Consider the following 17,684-nt stretch of genomic DNA (forward strand, 5'->3'; position numbering starts at 1 on the left):
GTATTAATGTGTCCCTTGCCAGAGCTACCTCGTCAAGGAGATTTGCACAACCTTCAGCCCAAGTTACTAGGATTTTGTTTTTTCCTCTACCTAGTTTGTTACTCAAGATTTCGAAGATAGGCACTGTAGGTTCCATGATCACTTTTCTAAAGAGCATCATGGTGTTCCTCATCACAATCCCCTTCAAAGAAGATAAGCATAGTTCTTGTCTAATTAAGCAAATCAGAACAGACAGTGGGAGCCCCAGAACTTTCTTCCAAAATAGACCTTCTAGTCTGTCCCAAAGCTGGCTCAGATTTGTGCCATAGCTTCTGTTCCTTACGTTATGCACGGGACTACCTTAGCCTTGAAAAAGGACAGGACCGGAATCATGGAGTAGTTCCCGAACTTCCTGTCAATCACCCTTGCTTGGAATGCCAACGTCTTTATTTTGGCTAATAATGATTCCTGCATTGGTAGTTCAATACTGCTGTTACTTAACGTAACTCCCAGATATTTGAAGCTCTTCACAATTTTGATTTTCTCGTTCTCAACGTTCCATTTCGCTTTATTTGCTGTCCTGGTTGTTGTTTCGAATGCCATGATCTTAGTTTTGCTCTTATTTAGTTCAAGGTGGTTCTTTATCAGGTATTTAAGCAAGCTGCCCAGTTGTCTTTGCAGCCCCACCACTGTTTGATCTAGCAGGATGAAGTCATCCGCGTACAAGAGTCTCTGGATTTTTGCTCCCCCTAACATTGAGGGAAGCACCTGGTGGTGACAAACTCCTCTTCCAGGTCAGCTATATACGCATTATATAGAGCCGGAGCAAGCGGGCAACCCTGCTTTACTCCCCGGGCAGTGCAATTTCCTTTGATAGGGCCCCTTCGCCATTCAGGCGAACTCTCATGGTGGTGTCCTCGTACAAGACCCTGATTTGGCGCTAGTATTTTGTCAGGGTATTTTTTACACGTTAGTTTAGACCACAACCGCTCTCGGTTCACTCAGTCAAAGGCCTGCACGAGGTCTACAAAGGCCATGAATATTTGGTGGGCATCCTTGTTGAACTCTGGCTTTGAGGGAGCATAGTAAAAGGATGTTTGCAGTAGTGCCAATGCTTCTGACAAAGCCAGTCTGGAACCGGTCTGTGTAGTTAGATTCTTTTAGCCAGCTGTTAAGGCCTTCCATAGCGCATGATCCGAAAACCTTCCCAATAATGTCCAGGAGCCTATGGGGCGGTAATTCCTTGGGCCTTCTTTGGCTCCTTTTTTAAAGATGGGGACGACGTTTGAGGTCTTGCATGAGGGAGGAACCTTGTTACTTGAGTTGCAGTTCTGAAAGATCTGACCGATGAAGGGGGCCTAGGTATCATCGTTCGTCTTCAAGTCAATGTTGGAGATACCATCCGGACCCGGAGCTCTAGACTTTTTTTATTTATTAATTTTGATTTGATTGACTCAGGGTCACAGGAGAATTCCCAAGCTGTCACTCTTTGCCGAGGAATTTTAGAGGTCTGACCCTCTTTGTTTTTGTACAATGTCTCAAAGAAGTCCACCCATTGATCTTTACTCACGTTGTTCTGTAGGTTGTCTTTGATCTTTGGAGTTGTCGAGTTGATTAGTGACCAGAACTCTTTGCTGCTTTTCGTCGTGATCATTCGCAACATTTGTTCCGCGTCCTGTTGAAGAAGGCTTGCACGATGATGCCTCACCCAGTTTTTATACTGGCATTGTGCTTGATAGTATCTGTTGTTCATCTTAGTTGAGCTTGAGTTTTTCACCGTCCGTTGGAGTTTCCTCAGGATGGCTCTTTGTACAACCAACTCTCTGATGTAACTGTGTTTATGCGATTTGCAATTTAGACCCCATTGTAACTTTGCTGTACTATATACTTCAAGTAGTGGCACGTAATCAACAGTTGTAGGTTTGCTTGTTTTGCCTGTGGATTTCTGAGGGTTGTTTTTGTAGGCCTTCGTAATTTCACTTATGCTTTGGGCAGTTAACTTTAAGCGATTTCCTCTGGGGCCTGTTTCTAGCCCTTGTATCATGTGTTCTTGCGCTGGTCTTTGTGGGTGCCATGTGGTTACCAAGATTTTGTGGTCGCTGTTTTCAGTTTCTTCCACATTAAAAGATTTAATCAGGCTCAAGAGGCCCCTAGATATGATTGTATGATCAATGGTCCCTTTTTGATTGTTTCTTTGCAGAGTGGGGATCCCCTTGTTCTTCTTGGATCTCAACCAGTGGAGGTTACGTATGTCCCATAGCTCCATTAGGTTTTCCCATCTCTTTCCTCTCTCCCTGGCAGCCGTAGTTATCGGGTTTGTTGAGTTATCACCATCCTCCACGGTGCAGTTAAGTCAGCATTTATTATGATGTAATTCGCTTGATGATTTTCACGCTCTTCTTCCAACAGATTGTCAATGCTCTCTAGATATTGATCGGTAGCGATCTCTGCTGGATTCCAGTATGTAATAATAATCAAAATTTTCTGTTGGAGTTTCTTTTCCCTTGCTCCGCTGTCGATTTGCCACCCTAGTCTGGTGGCCTGGATAAAGGGAGAAAGGTGTAGTTCTGCCATGCGTTTTAAAGCACTTCCCACTCTTACTGCTGTCAGGGGGCCAGCCTCGTCCGCCCCGCGCTACCTTTCTGCGCTAGAGTAAACGTTAGAACATAGCCATCTAAGTGTGGCTTTGACGTCAACCATGTCTCCTGCAAACACAGGATGTCAAATATTCCCAGTTTCACATCTGATCTTACCGTCAGGTGGGAAAACCCTTGTCTGTTCCATAAGCCCATAATCAGATGATGTTGCTCCTCCGGCTGGCTCATCGAGGGTTTTCTCTCCACTAGTTGCTAGATCTTACTTGAGTATTATTGCGTTTTAGATACCCATGTCCGTTTCTGCTGTGTGGACAAACTTCTTTCATCTTTGCCACTCTCATCTCTAGTGTTTCGCCTTGGACCTTGGTCTATTGTGATCCTTATTTTTTCCCCAGGACCTTTGGGCCATCTTTCCATTTTACTTGGCGATTTTGCCTCAAAAGGTCTCTTGTTTTCTCGATGTAAAGCAACCCACCCTGACTTCTTCCTATAGGTCTTTTGTTTGCCCTGCGGCCGAAGGTCATACTGTTCTGCTATTAGTAGGTTTTGTCTACTCTGACAATGGTTATCGTCGTCTCTTGCGTACATTTCTGGCCACAGACCACTGTCTCGTTGTTTGAGTATGGTCCCCTCTTCGAGCTTCTTTTTGTCTCCCGACCCTTCGGCAAACTGCTCTCCTGTATTTCCTTCAAATCATAGCCCAAAGAACGTAGGTTGTGTGACTTTTTCTTTAAGAAATTACTCACCATTGCAGATGCTATGTGAAAGTAAGCCCAATCTTTCCATCCTTTCTCACAGGGTTCGATGATTTTTAGGTCTTGTGAGGTCAATTGCCGCAAGATCAATACCTGGTCGAAGATGTGAAGGGTTGAGTTCCTGCTTAACCTGAAACCATCTGGTTTTTCTTTGGTTCTCTCCATTTTGAAGATACAACTATTACTCTGAATGCGCTTATTCGCTGAACTCCTTGTCCGTTCCTCACTTATATTGCGCTTAACTCAACCCCTGCTCCGTTCTATAGCTTTACTTCACTGACTGTAACTGCGAAGGTTCTCAAGCTTTCTCTTGTCCTCGGTCTTCCTATGCAGAGGCCTGGATCGTACTGGGGTTTGCCCGGTTCCACGTTTATCTGAGGGAGGATCATTCTCTATTCTTTTCTTTAAAGTTTTTGAAGAGCGGGTCTCTTGTGCCTTCCGTTTTTCTTCCAAGGTTCTATACGAGTCCTCGCTGTTCTCCTGTCCTCTCTTGTTCTTTAGAATTGTGTCTGTTACTCACGCACGTCTTGTCACGCTTTCCTTTCCTGCTCTAACCATGGGCAAAGATATTTCAGATTCAGAGTCTTCAACCGTATATGTAATTAAGTTCATTAGGGTTGTCCAAAGAATTGACCTCTTCCTCCACTTTTTCTTCCTCAGAGAATTTCCTTTTTCTCATTGCGCTTTTGTTCGGTGGTGTTTCCTTGACGGTGTTGCTGTCCCTGATTGTTCGCTTAGCTACTGCGATGCGCTAGCTTGCTCTGGTGAGGTCAGTATGTTTAAGACCACTTTCTCGACTTCTCCTTTGTCAGGGCTCTGCCCTGCTTTTGGTGCTAAAACATACAAGTTCTTTCTGTTTTGTGTTTGGGGGTTTCCCTCAGAATTTATTGCCTGGCACGTTGTTGGATGTAACCGGGATTATATCTAGGCAATCCATGTTAATACAGCCATTATCCTTCACGCTCAAGTTTTTTCCAGTCTTTTAACTCGCTGCTTTTATTTGGGCAGTTGTCACTTGTCTGCGTTCCTTGTGTTTTTCACTCCAAGTCCATTGCACATGATGTACCTTGCTCCCTTGTGTTCTCTTGTCTCGTTTCTCTAATCAGTATCTGCTTTTCAAGGTATATTAGCTTGGTGTGCATTAGAGCCATGATTGCAGATTGATCTCTCACTGATTCGTTCAGGGCTTCATATAATTTACTAAAGGGGGCGAGTGCAATCGTCACCGTTGACATTATTGCCATTAGATCTGGTTTCTTTTGTGGTGTTTCCCTTGAGCCCCCTTGTAATGAGCCTCTTCCTCTTCTAGACCAGCTGGGAGGGGTACACGTCTCAAGTGAACATGTTGGTTTTCCGTAACTTTCAAGTGATAGCTGAGTGGGAGTGATTTTATTTTTAGCAGTGTTCATGGCTTCTTGACTCATGGGGGCCTCCTAGGAGCATTCTGGTGATCATGGTGAGTATGGGCAGAATCATCTCGTTGGGGGTTGCCAAACATCAGCCCACTATCGACCTCCCCCACTCATCCTCTGGAGGGGGGGGGTTCCCTATCGAGTTGCCAACGTTCATATAATGGTCCCTTACCGCCAATCCTGTTACCTGTGTTGATGGAGGTAAATGGAGCATGTCAGAAGTGTGTTTCCCAAAATGCCACCTTACGGGCGTTTCTGTTGATGGTGGTTTGTCCAGGGGCACTAGTTTTGATGCCCCCACCTACTGAGGGGTTTTAGATGTTGCCTCTGGCAAAATAGATTCCTCTACCATCACCCAACCTTCTAGCAGCTCAAAATCCGAGATTTATTTAAGGGGCAAGTCCATGCTTTCTCCCTTTTTCTTGAAAGAGTTTGCAGCATGGTTGTGTTTGTCTTATTTACTTTATTCTTATGACTTGTGCCCCGATAGTAGGGTTTCATTGGATGTTTGCCTGCTTTAATTTTCTTTTGCTTTGTAGCCGTCGTTGCACGTTCTTTCCTTATTAATGTTTTTTTTCCATCAGCGTTTGGGTGCAGCCAGCAGGTGTCATTCTCTTCTCTTGCGGGTTGGGCCCCTTTGGCAACTGCACCTTTCCCACCGCAGTCACACTCTCTGCGTTCCCTTTCTCCTCCTCTGCGGCTGTCTCCTCACTCGCAGCCAGCCGGACGATCCGTGACTCCTCCATCTCCTCCTGCACCTCGTCACTCTCTCCGGCACCGATGGTTCTTGAGCAGTCCCATTCCTCCCACCAGGGACGCATCAGGCTCCCCTCCCCTCTCCGCCACCACCTCCGGGCGCGTGGACCTCGATTGCCACAGTCCTCAGGTGGACCAGCAGCGCTGCGGTACACAGCAAACCCAGGGGAGGAGCATCCACCGTCGACAGCTCCCCAAGCAGTCCCGGAACCTCGACAGCTGGCAGTCCCCCGAGGCAGAGCCACGCCGGGCCACCCCACATCGGCTCCCCCGTCAAGGTAAGAGGAGCCACGTGTTGTGTGATTTCTTTCACCGGGCCGGCTGGCATAGGTTGTCCCGTACTTTCTGGGAGTCCATTGTCCTTTTCACGGTGCGCTGCCAGGCCCTTCAGCGCAACTGCTGGTTCAATGTCTGCTTATGTAGCAGGGCACTCCTCCTGCCACCCCCCTCCACCATCACCTCCTTCACCACCTCTGCAATGGAGATGTAGAAACCCCCCCCAAAGTCAATTGCACAGCACGCCTGAAGTGGGGTATTTGAAATAATCGGGGGGCACTGACAGCTGACATATTGGGTTAATGCGTGGAGTTGTTTGGATTGTTATTTGGGGGCTTTAATACCGGCACACAAGGTATTCTGCTTCTTGATGTTAAGGAGGGAGGTGCGGGGCCTGCTCCAGTCTTCCTCTTACCTCTTAGCTCAGCCAGCTCCTCTGGTCCAAACAGGTCCTCATTCTCTTTCTCCTGTAAGAAGACTCCATCTCGACGAAGTCGAGCACTTCTCAAGCGGCGCTCCTCAAGCTCCGCTGCCGCCGTCCTGCCTGTCATGACTGCAACACTCAGTGGCCGCTCCGCGGGCAAACTGGGTTTTCGTAACTTGCTCCTCCCAGTCAGCCAGCAGGATAGCCAGAGTAAAGAGTCTCTGCACAGGAACAGTCAGGTAAGGAGTGACTGTAGGACTGCACCACTCAGCAACCACTTCGCACATAATTATTTAATGAATATGTTAGGTAGTACATTTGATAAGAATGTAATGTAATTTATTTGTAAGAATGTAATGTAATTTATTTGCTTTGTAACACGGATAAAAATTATTGTAAAGTTGATAAAAATCAGTTAAATCAATAATATTTATTTTTTTTTAAAAAAGATGTGGTAGCAAGAGAGGAAAGGAAGTTGATAAAGCATGGGAAGCGTTTATCAAAGTGGAGGAGGTTGGACCAAGTGCCATTTAAGAAGACATTAATGATGGTCTTGGAGGAGAAGAAGGGGGCCAGGACAGCCTCCCACCAGATGCCACCATCAATGGGAGAAGTGGAAAAAGGAAAGAGAACAGAGCCCATATGGGGGGGGGGGGATTGATAGGCCTGGAGAGGGAATGACAAAGAGGATGCCAGTAAGGGTCTGTCTGGAAGAAGCACTGGTGTGGGTATCAGAGATAGGGAGGCCTTAGTTGGAGACCAGGATGTCCTTTTTAGCTTCTTCCAGCCAGACTTAGTAAGAGGGATAGGATAGTCGATAGAAAAGCAGTTGGAGAAGATATGTGAGAAAGAGAGCGCCATAGAGGGTTCAGAGAGGAAGAAGAGGGTGTGAGAGGGGGTGGCCCATGCAGGTGAGAGGGGGTGGTGCTCGGAGCAGTCAGGCGAGATGGGGGCACCAGTGGGGGACACAAAAGGAGTGGGGGCACACAATGGACAACAAACAGACCAGAGAAATCAGATGCAATACAAAGTCAACAGCAAAGTAGAGCGCACAATATGGAACCTAGAAGAAAAAGGATGCAGATGCAAAGAACCAACAACAGAGCCCAGCAGTGGACCTAGAAGGGAAGAAGGACAGAGCCAACAACAAAGCACCGAGCACAGCAAGGGACCTAGATTGGAAGAGGCAGGCAGTATAGTGTGGCACCAAGAACCGTGGGGAAAAGCACAGTATAAGAGCAAAGGAGAACGCACAAAGTCAATCACAAAAGGAACGTAGAAGTAAGAATGTACACAACAGGGAAGCAGGCAATGCAATGTAAGCCAACAACCGTGGGGCAACAAAAATGTCAAGAACAGTACACAATGGAGGGAGCTAAAATGAGAGAAGAGACAGCGGGGAATGCGTGGACCTAAGATGCGAGGGAGAGCAGCGACTAAGAGGAGGGGCGCATGCAGCCAAGTAGAGAGAGAACGCACATGGTTTAAAATATGGGGGGACGCAAGCATCCTAAGTTGCGAGGTGGCACCAACGTTCTAAGTTGGGAGGGAGCCTACGTGGCCTAAATTGCGAGGGAACGCATGCAACCTAGGTTGTGAGGGGTCATCTGTGGCCTAAGTTGCGAGGGGGCACACGTGGCCTAAGGTTACCAGGGGGCACACGCGGCCTAGAGTTGCGGGGGAGCACACAAGGCCTTAGATGCAAGTGAGCGCAAGTAAGCAGGGGGTAAGGAGGTCGGAGGACCAGTCACAGGGGAAACAATGCTTGTGAAAGAATGAGAAGGGGCACCAGGTCAGGGGGGTGGCATGGAGTGTAGCAAGCTAACTCTTCCTCATGCTAGATAAGCCAGAGACCGTGCTAAGCTTGAGTGTACCGCCTTGTCAAGTGCTGAAAACATCGGCAAGGGAGGACAATGGCCAGAACATCCCGATATATCATTTTGTGAACACTTCTTTCTTTTCGCAACATTGTTTCCCACACTATTTGTATTTAGAGGTAAGGATTGGGAATAGGTTTGTTTGTATAGGCCCTTTTATTTTGACAACACACCACTAGGACTGTGTTATTATATTTGATGGTCATAGCGTGTTCCAATCTGTAGGTTTAGGATTAGATGGGCATTTTCAAACCCTTTTGTCTTACTGTTGATACCATGCCTTCCTTACATTTCCCAATATGCTTATTTGTGATTGTGCTTTTTTTGTCCTTCCCTCCTTTAGCTAATCATGCAATGTGTTGGACCAAATTTACATCCAATGTTTCGTTACCCTCTACCATTCCCGGTGAAGTCCTTTATACAGTATGGGCCTCATTACGAGTCCGGCGGTAACTGCGGCGGTAAAACTGCCTGGTTACCGCCGGACTCGTATTACCATTCCGCCTCCGTGATTCCTGGAATTACCGGGGCATTACAACCCCGGTTTTCCGGGAATCACGGAGGCGGAATGGTGTAAATCCCCATTCCCATTGAGTCCTATTGGACTCAATGGGAATGGGGATCATGGAGACACCGGCAGCATCTCGTAATGCTGCCGGTGTTTCCTCGTCCGCCTGCAGGCGGGCGGTGTTAAACCCGCCAGGTCAAACCTGGCGGGAACATCACCTCCTGCCTGCAGGAGTCGGGATCAGGTGGTCCGGAGACAACGGTGGCGGCGGGTTTACCGCCACCGTTATTTCCGGACTGCCTGACCTGTAATGAGGCCCTATGTCTGTGGCTCAGAGTATCTGTGTTATTCCACCATGTAGCTACCCCCACCGTGCATCTTCTTCACTCCCATAGTTGGTAGGTGAATTAGCACCTTTAACACATTCCACCCTCCGATCGATCTTTTGATCAATACTTCTGTCCCTTTCGTCTCCTTTTGCAAACGTACCACACCCTTGTTACTCTGGTTATGTCCCCCTCTTCCTCATACCTGTCCAAGTATTCCCCAAAAATCAATGTTTTTGTCCCGTCAGGCGAATCCCCTCCTCCCATAATGCATGGTAATTCTCCAAGTCTGGTGATGGTGCTGAAAATATTATTTCTTCTTCACTCTCCCTCTCATTCACAGTGGGGTGTTCCTCACCTAATACCTCCTTGACCTGCAATTGTTGCATTGCCATTGCATACCCTTTCCTGTGCTGGTGGCATTTACAATACTGGATGATTAGGCGACAATGAGTATTGCGACGACCAGAGGAACAGTTATCTCAAACATAGCCACAAGCCAGTTGGGTGCACAGGTTTTGTTCTTATTTACTTTATCACCTCTATGATTGTTCCATTTGTAGCGTCATTGGCAGGAATTGCAGTACAGCATGAGCTGCCTATCTTATGACACAACCCTCCCTCCATTGCTGTCATAAGATCGAGAACGAAACGGTTTTGGAGGGTCATCAACCATAGAACCCGTAGTTCTTCACTCACTGCACTCAGTCCCTTTTCAGTTGCATTTGCAAGTTGGAACAGTTCATAGCGGGTGATCTGCAATCATTTTGCATTGGCTGCAGCTTGCACCCCAGGTACCAGAAGAGAAGTAAAGAATACAAATGCTGAACTGAACAGTTTCAAATGAGATGTAATGTTCTCTAAGCTCTGGTAGACTCTGCCAAGATATATTTACTACTGGACCTTTTCTTTCTTGTTACCTTATGTTGGTTTGTTGGTTTTTCTGCTGCAGTTTTCTCCTTAGCCGTGGACAGGTCACTGAGCGGTATCAAGTCTGCACGAGGCACCACTAATGCCGGGTTCTGAAGAGTTATCAGTGCACAAATTCCCTTTCAATCTAGTGGTAGTTGGGCATATGCTCTTGCTACGCACACCCAAGTGTCCATCACAGCAACCATCCCACTCGGCAACACTGCAACATCCAACGTTGTCCTGCAGCAGGTAGTCACCCCCAGCATTATTGTTCCATTGGCTCTAAAACATAGAGAATATTGTGTCAGTGGCTTTATGTTTTCTGGACCTGAGTTTTCATTTATCCATGTTAAAGCATTTATAACACTGTTCCAAATGTTCTTATATCTAGTATTTATTTTCTTAACCACCCTTTCTTCAAAGACCAACAACCCTTCTGCACGGCACTGTGCCATCCTTCTTTCCCCAGATTTGCATCAAGGGCCTGGTGTGGCACCATGGCACGTCATGCCGTGTGGAGGTTTTACAATATATTCTTTTATGGACAGTGGGCACCTGTTTTCCTGTTTCGGCCCCCTCTGTTACATATTCCAGAAACTATATACTTATTTTTCTCCTCCTGGGCCATGCTTTCCAGTTGTATAAAGTTGTCCTCATACACCTCATCAATCCATTTTACTTCTACCGTATGTCCCTGGAACATACAACTGGTTCTGCACAAGGCCAGATGTACCAGACACCCTCCCTCTTCTGCTGTCACCTCTTGTGGCAAGAATTGCTTTGACGTTCCTGTGAGGCATGGAATCAGTGAGCACATATAGCAGGTATCATTGGTGGTCCCACTTTCTTAATTTCCCCAATACCATATATTTTCTGAGGCCAGATCTACTCCTTCACCGACAGTGATGGGCTCAATTTATCCATCTGCGTTATATACCAGAAGAGGAAAAAGACAGAAAACAAAGATGCAGAACAATATAATACTTTTTACATTTGCCCCACTCTTCGCATCAATCCCAGCGCCTTTTCTTTTTCCTTGTCCATCGTCAATCTACATTGTGGGTTTCCTGTAACAACTTATTATAGTACAAAATGTTAATGTAAATTGGGTTATACTTCGTCAAGTCACTTCTCCACTATCCAACATGCTGCTGGTATCTCGAACATCAGTGTAATGAATCCATGCACAACGTTCTTTTATCTTCACTGCTGTGGGCGTTGAGATTATTTCAAAAAGGACCACAAAACCGAAGCACTTTCTACTTTTTTACTGTTTTTCGAATGAGGATCTTGTCCCCCAGGTATAGTGGTTGTGTTTGTGGAAATGCTTGTGCACTCTCTTCAATGTAGGTTGGCGCGGTTGTAGATTGCAGGGCCTGAAGGGAAATGTGGCAAAGCACATTTGTCATCTCTGTCAGATAGTTTTTCATTTCCTTACCAAGGATTTCTGAGCTAGGGTTAGCATCTGAATTGAACATGAAGGGACAGGCGTATGCATCCTCCTTCCTGTCAGAATTTCATGAAGTTAGCTAGTGATCCGCAGAAGCTGTGTTACGGAGGGCAAAGAGTGCAAGAGGAAGGTAAAAAAAAAAAATGCCAATTTTGACACAAAGGGCCTCATTACACGGACGGCGGTGGACCAAGGTGCTATTAGCACCTTGGTCCATGCCGGTAAAATACTGGCACCGCCTTGGAGGAAAGGGGAATTACCGCCCTATTCCAAGGTTGGTGGGGCGGTAATTCCCCCTTCCCCCATTGCCCTTCCCCATTCCCATGTTTGCCCCATAGGGCATAATGGGAATGGGGAAGGTGCTAATTACAGCACCGCAAATTGCGGTACCGTAATTAGCTCCCTGATCCCTTTGCGGGTTGGTTTTAACGCCTGCAAAAAGCAGGTGTTAAAGTCTCCAACCCGCAAAGGGACCTCGTAGTAAGGCGGTAAGGGTTAACGGTCACCGGTACCATTAACAGTGACCGTTAACCCTTACCACCGTCCGTGTAATGAGGCCCAAACTATTTGTTAGCTTAGCCAAGCACTCTTTTAGTAAGCCTTTTATCCTTTCCACAATCCCGTTCGCCTGCAGCCGGTAAACCGTGCAAAGTTTGTGTTTAATTCCTAGAAGACCTGTCATCTCCTCAAAGAGATTATTGGCGAAGTGCTGACCATTATCGGACTTTATCTCTTTACATACACGCTATCTTGGGACTTCCCTAATTAGAAACTTTGCAGCAGATTTGGCATCACTCTTTGCACAGGGTGCAGCCTCAAGCCAACGTGAAAATGGACAGACGACTACTACTACCATTAGGTACCTGTAGGAGGCACATCTTTCTTGCAAGTACCAGAAGGGCCCTTCTGGCCATAGTATCGTTGCCCGTAAGGTTTTCAATGTATGACCAGACAAACTGTTTGCAAACCATACAATTTCCCGAAAACTCATTTACTCGCTTGTGTATGTTTGGAACGTACAAACTGTTTTCAAACCATACAATTTCCCAAAAACTCATTTACTTGCTCAAGCATGTTTGGAAACATACCCTCCCTCACTCAGCTCCTTTTGGATGCATGAGAGGGGAAATACAGCTGTTCTAAAGCTACATTTAACCATTTTCTGGGCATCACAGTCTTTCCTGTGCTATTCTGCCACCAAATCAGGTCTGTTGGTGACAGTGAACACGCTCTGTGTATCCATAATTCTTTTTCCTCTTTTGGCACGTCTCCTTGTAATTCTGTGTACTGTCATATTGAAACTTTCCTACCTGTCTTCCTCCCCACTCTTCTTTCTTTCCGCTGCTATCAGTGGCATGCTTTCCTCTTCCTCGGGGTACCTCGGCACTCCACCTTCCTCTTGTAAACATTCTGCTGCTTTTGCCGCTTTATCAGCCATTTTGTTCCCCATTGATACCCTGTCTTGTTTTCCTGTATGGGTGGCACATTTTATTATTGCCACCTCTACTGGAGCGTTTAATGCCTCAATGAATTCCCTTAATAGTTCTGCATGTTGTACAGGAGAACCATCACATTTTAAATCCCCTTCTTTCCCATCGTGCCAATCCGGAATAGATAGTTGATGATAGGCAGAAACAGAAAAGATATTTGCTGCATGCCTCCATCATTTTTAGTGCTCTTATCATTGCCACCAATTATGCCGCCTGTGCTGAATAATGTGACGGTAGCCAATGCTGCGATGCTATTACATGTTCCCCATTTATGCAGCATAGCACTGCTGCACCAGCATATCTCCTTCCTGTCTCTGGATGAATACTTGAGGACCTGTCACTATAGACCATGTCTGCCCCTGATATTTCTTCCTCTTTTACCCATACGTCCCCTTCCATTCTGTCCATGTGACAGTCACATATGTAATCCCCTTTCTCTATTGGTGCTGCTAGCTACACTGCTGGGTTTATACTTCCACACCTTACCACCTTAATAGGTGTGTTTTTCAGTATGACCTCACATCCCGATGCCCTTTGGGTGGTCAATGTGCTTCCTGATTTCTTGAGAACAGCGAATAATGAGTGTTCCACCTACAATACTATGGGGTATTACCCGATTTGATTGATTTTAATTGATCGAATGGTACATCTGGCCGAATTCAGCGAGTACCATTCGATCGATTAAAAATCAAATTGGTTAATCGCTATCGAACATGGGGAGCGGGGCTTGCAGGGGTGTCCTCGGTCCCCATGTTCAATAATTGCCTGGGGGGGGATGCGGTTCCAGGGGTGTCCACCCACTTACGTAGGATTGGAGACAGGGACGGGGGGTGGACAAAAAAAAGAAAAGCAGACCCTGCAGCATCGGACCCGACCCGCGTAGGAGGGACCGAACTGACACTGCCGAGTCAGAATTAAAGTGATCGCGTAAAAGGTAAGTGGGGGAAGGTTGGGGGTGTATTGGGGGCATAGATTTGTTGATTCTGGGAGCAGCAAAATTGGTTTTGTGGCAAAATTGATTGCAGTCAATTATGCTGCAAACAATTATGCCACAGCCAAATCACAGAGATCCTACTATGGGACACCCCATGGTAATTGTTGATGCCTTCTCAAAGGCAAACGCTGTAGCTGCAAGTGATTGTTCACAAGGGACGTGTCCTTGCATTACTGGGTCTAAGCTTCCACTGTAGTCAGCTAGTGGTTTATGTCCCAGAGGCTACTTTTGTGTTAGGACAGCCATCATCACTGAGCCATCTGAATGCGAGAACAAATAGAATCTCTTGCTATAGTTTGGTGTTGCCAACACTGGTGCATGCAGTAATGCCTCTTATTTCTGCGAAAAACACTCATTCATGTCAGATGTCCATTGTATGTCCCTTTTCTCTTTCTGCATTTCCTTAAGGCCTTTCAGTAGGGGTTTAGTGAATGTGGCATAATCAAATACCCAAGTTCTGCAGTAATTGCATAAACCTAGATACTCCTGCATTTCTTTCACCGTTCGTGGGTGAGTGGTTGAATGAATGACATGTGTTCTTTTTAGGCATTTTTCTTCACCCTTCAGTAGAGATTATTTTTCCCAAGTACACTACCTCTTCGAGATAATACTGTAATTTTTTCTTATCCACCTTGTACCCTTTTTCTGCGAGTAGTGACAAAATGTTGTACAGAGTCTGTTCTACACTCTTCTGTGTCACTGCATATTAGCAGGTTATCAAAATATTGAATCACTGTGCTTGATGTGGGCACGTTGCATAGATCCATTTGTATTATTATATTGAAGATGCTGGCCGATTCACAATACCCCTGGGGCAAACATGTATGTTCATATCTAATTACACGATACGTTAAGGCGGTCAGGTATCTTGAATGTGGGGTGCAAGGGTATAGAGGAAAAAAAAGGTGTTTTTCAAGTCAATAACTGAAGTACTTTGCCTTTGCTGGTATATTACACAATATTGTGGCAGGGTTTGGAACCACAGGAAATTCTGCTTTTACCACTTCTTTTAGGGGATGCAAATCCTGAATGAAACACCACAACCCTCCTTTTGATTTATTTATTGGGTAAATTGCTGTGTTGCAAGTGGAGGTTCATGGCTGAATCATGCCTTACTGCCATAATGCGTGCAGAGTGGAATATATCGCCTAATCTGCTTCTCTGGTCAATGGGTATTGTTTTGGCCGGGGGAGCAGGGCCCCTTGTTTCAGTTTTATTTTTTACTGTCATAACCCCTACATCGGAGGTCCCTTTGTCCATAACATATCTGGCCCCTCTTTGAGATCTCCTGGTGTGTGTGTGTATTTTTCTTCTTCACTGTCAAAATGGGCACCAGTTTTTCCACAACCTGAACTGGCCATGGTATCTGTAACAGGAACACCATCTTGCCTTCCTCCTCATCATCATCATCATCAGCGAACAGTTGTTCATCCGACACTCCTGTAATTGTAAAATTGGGGTAAATGCACAGCACTGTTCACTACTCCATGTTATCATCTGTGCCAGACAGAATCACCATGTCTTTGCATATTGTTACTTTTTCCCGGGACCCATCCAAGCAGAACTTCTACCCTGTACAGGAACATGCAGTGATATAATGCAGAGATCCCAAGGTGCTTTGCGCGTGTGCTGCCAAAAGAAGAGCTGCTACCCGGGCATAGTAAATGCCAGGCGTGGAGCACACCATCCATTGCTCTGTGAATGATATAGTTGCATTCAATTTACTGAGCACATCTCTACCCAATATGTTGATTGGTTGTTTTTGGAGTATAGGAAGGGAGCTACGAGATGTTACATCTCTATAGTTAATGGTAAATCTTTTGTTACTGTAACCTCCACCAATGCCCCAGAAAACCCCTGTGTATCCATGACATTGTTAGAAAGTGTGAATCCCCCCCTCTCTATAATGAAGGATTAGGTGCATCTATGAAAATAACAAGTTACTTACCCCTGGTAACATTCTTTCGACTGGATGTTTCTCCACGTATCCCTTATCTTTGATATTTCCTAATATCCCGCTTGCTGCTTCGGAAAAAGAAAATTCCCAGTAGAGGGTGCTGTGCGTCGGTGCCTGTCAAGTCGATGACCCTCGGAGGTAGACGTCATCACAGGTATATGTAGCGCGCGCAGCGTCCGTTGCTCAGTTCCGTTTTGAAGCGAAGAAGTATCTTAAGTTAGACGGTTACTACCCTTGAGGAAGCGCAGACTGTAAGCACAAGGGAAGTTTTACTGCAGGGTAGGATGGGAGGGGCAATAAGAAATACGTGGGAGGAACAACCAGACAAAAGAACGTTACCAGGGGTAAATAACTTGTTCTTCGAATGTATAGTGTCCTCCCACGTATTCCTTATCTTTGATACTCTCCCAAAGCAGTAATATGATCAGGAGGATGGAGTAAAATTTTAGTAATTAAGCATGCACAAATTTAGATTCTTGGCAAGTGGAGGAATCCAGACTAAAGTATTTTGTAAAGGTGTGTGCAGACATCCATGTGGCAGCTGCACAAATATCCTTTATTGGAACTCCCCTTTAAAGAGCTGACAAAGCTGCGATACCCATGGTTGAATGGGCCCTTATGTGTTCTGGAGGGTCTTTACTGGCCAATTTGTAACATTCTGCAATTGTTAAAATAATCCACCTAGAGATGGTTTGTTTGCTGATGGCTAGGCTCAACTTGACCTGTGTAAACCACAAATAATTGGTCAGTTTGTCTCAGCTTAGCAAGTCTGCTAATGTAAAAGCTCAAGGCACGCCTTGGGTCATGTCTGTGTAGCGTCTCTTCCTCTTTCACCGGATGTGGAGGAGGGTAAAAAGAAGGCAAGGTTATCCTCTGAGCGATGTGGAATTCAGATACCACCTTGGGAAGGAAGTTAGGCTGCACCTTTAACACTACTCTGTCCTTATGAAAGACAGTGTGAGGAGGCTTGCAAGATAAAGCCTGTAACTCACTCACCCTTTGGGCAGATGTTATTGCCACTAAAAAGACTGTTTTGAGAGTAAGAAGTCTTAATGGGCACAAACTAAGAGGCTCGAAGGGAGTAGCCATTGAAAAGTTTAAGACCAAATTTATATCTCATAGTGGGACTTGAAAAGGAGTAAGGGGGGGAAACATTAGTTAGCCCTTTCAAGAATTGTATTACGAGAGGAAAACTTCCTCAGCAGTACGCTTGAAAATGGAAAGCGCTGCTAGGTAACCTTTGATCGTACCAATCTGGAGTACTAGATTTGCTAAGTGCAACAGGAATGATAACACCATCGGTGTATTGCATGAAAAAGGGTCAACATTCTTATCCCTACACCTGTTGCAGAACTTATTCCAACAGCAGCGGTATAAGGATTTGGTTGCTGGCCTTCTGGCTGAAAGCAATACCTCCATTACATCATCCGGGAGGTCCCAATCTTTGTATCTCAGCCTCTCAGAAACCATGCGTGAAGGCTGAGAGTCCTAATATCCGGATGGAGAACCCAACCTTCATCTTGCGAGAGAAGATCCTCTCTTTGTCGAAGACGAATCGGAGGACAGATGGACATGTCTAGAAGGTCTGGGTACCACATTCTTCTAGCCCAATCAGGGGCGATTAGGATCATGGTTTAACTGAATCTCCTCAACCTCCTTATTACGTGAGGAATGACGGGGATAGAGGAAATGCGTAGAGGAGTGGAAATTCCCAGTCCACCACAAACACGTCCCCTAGAACTCCTCTCGGGGGAAATTCCCTGGAGCAGTACAGTTCGCACTTCCTGTTGGCATTGGTCGCGAACAGATCCACTTGAGGGGTTCCCCAAAGGGTGACGATCTCTTGAAGGACTTCCTGAGCTAGCTCCCACTAGTGGGAGACTGCACCCTGCCTGCTCAGAGAGTCCGCCGTCGTGTTCTTCTCTCCAGCTAGATTCTTGTATTGCCCAAAACCAGAGCTGCATTGCCTCT

Source organism: Ambystoma mexicanum, chromosome 9 (genome assembly GCF_040938575.1).
Source record: "Ambystoma mexicanum isolate Mex_15411 chromosome 9, UKY_AmexF1_1, whole genome shotgun sequence".
Classification (NCBI taxonomy): Eukaryota; Metazoa; Chordata; class Amphibia; order Caudata; family Ambystomatidae; genus Ambystoma; species Ambystoma mexicanum.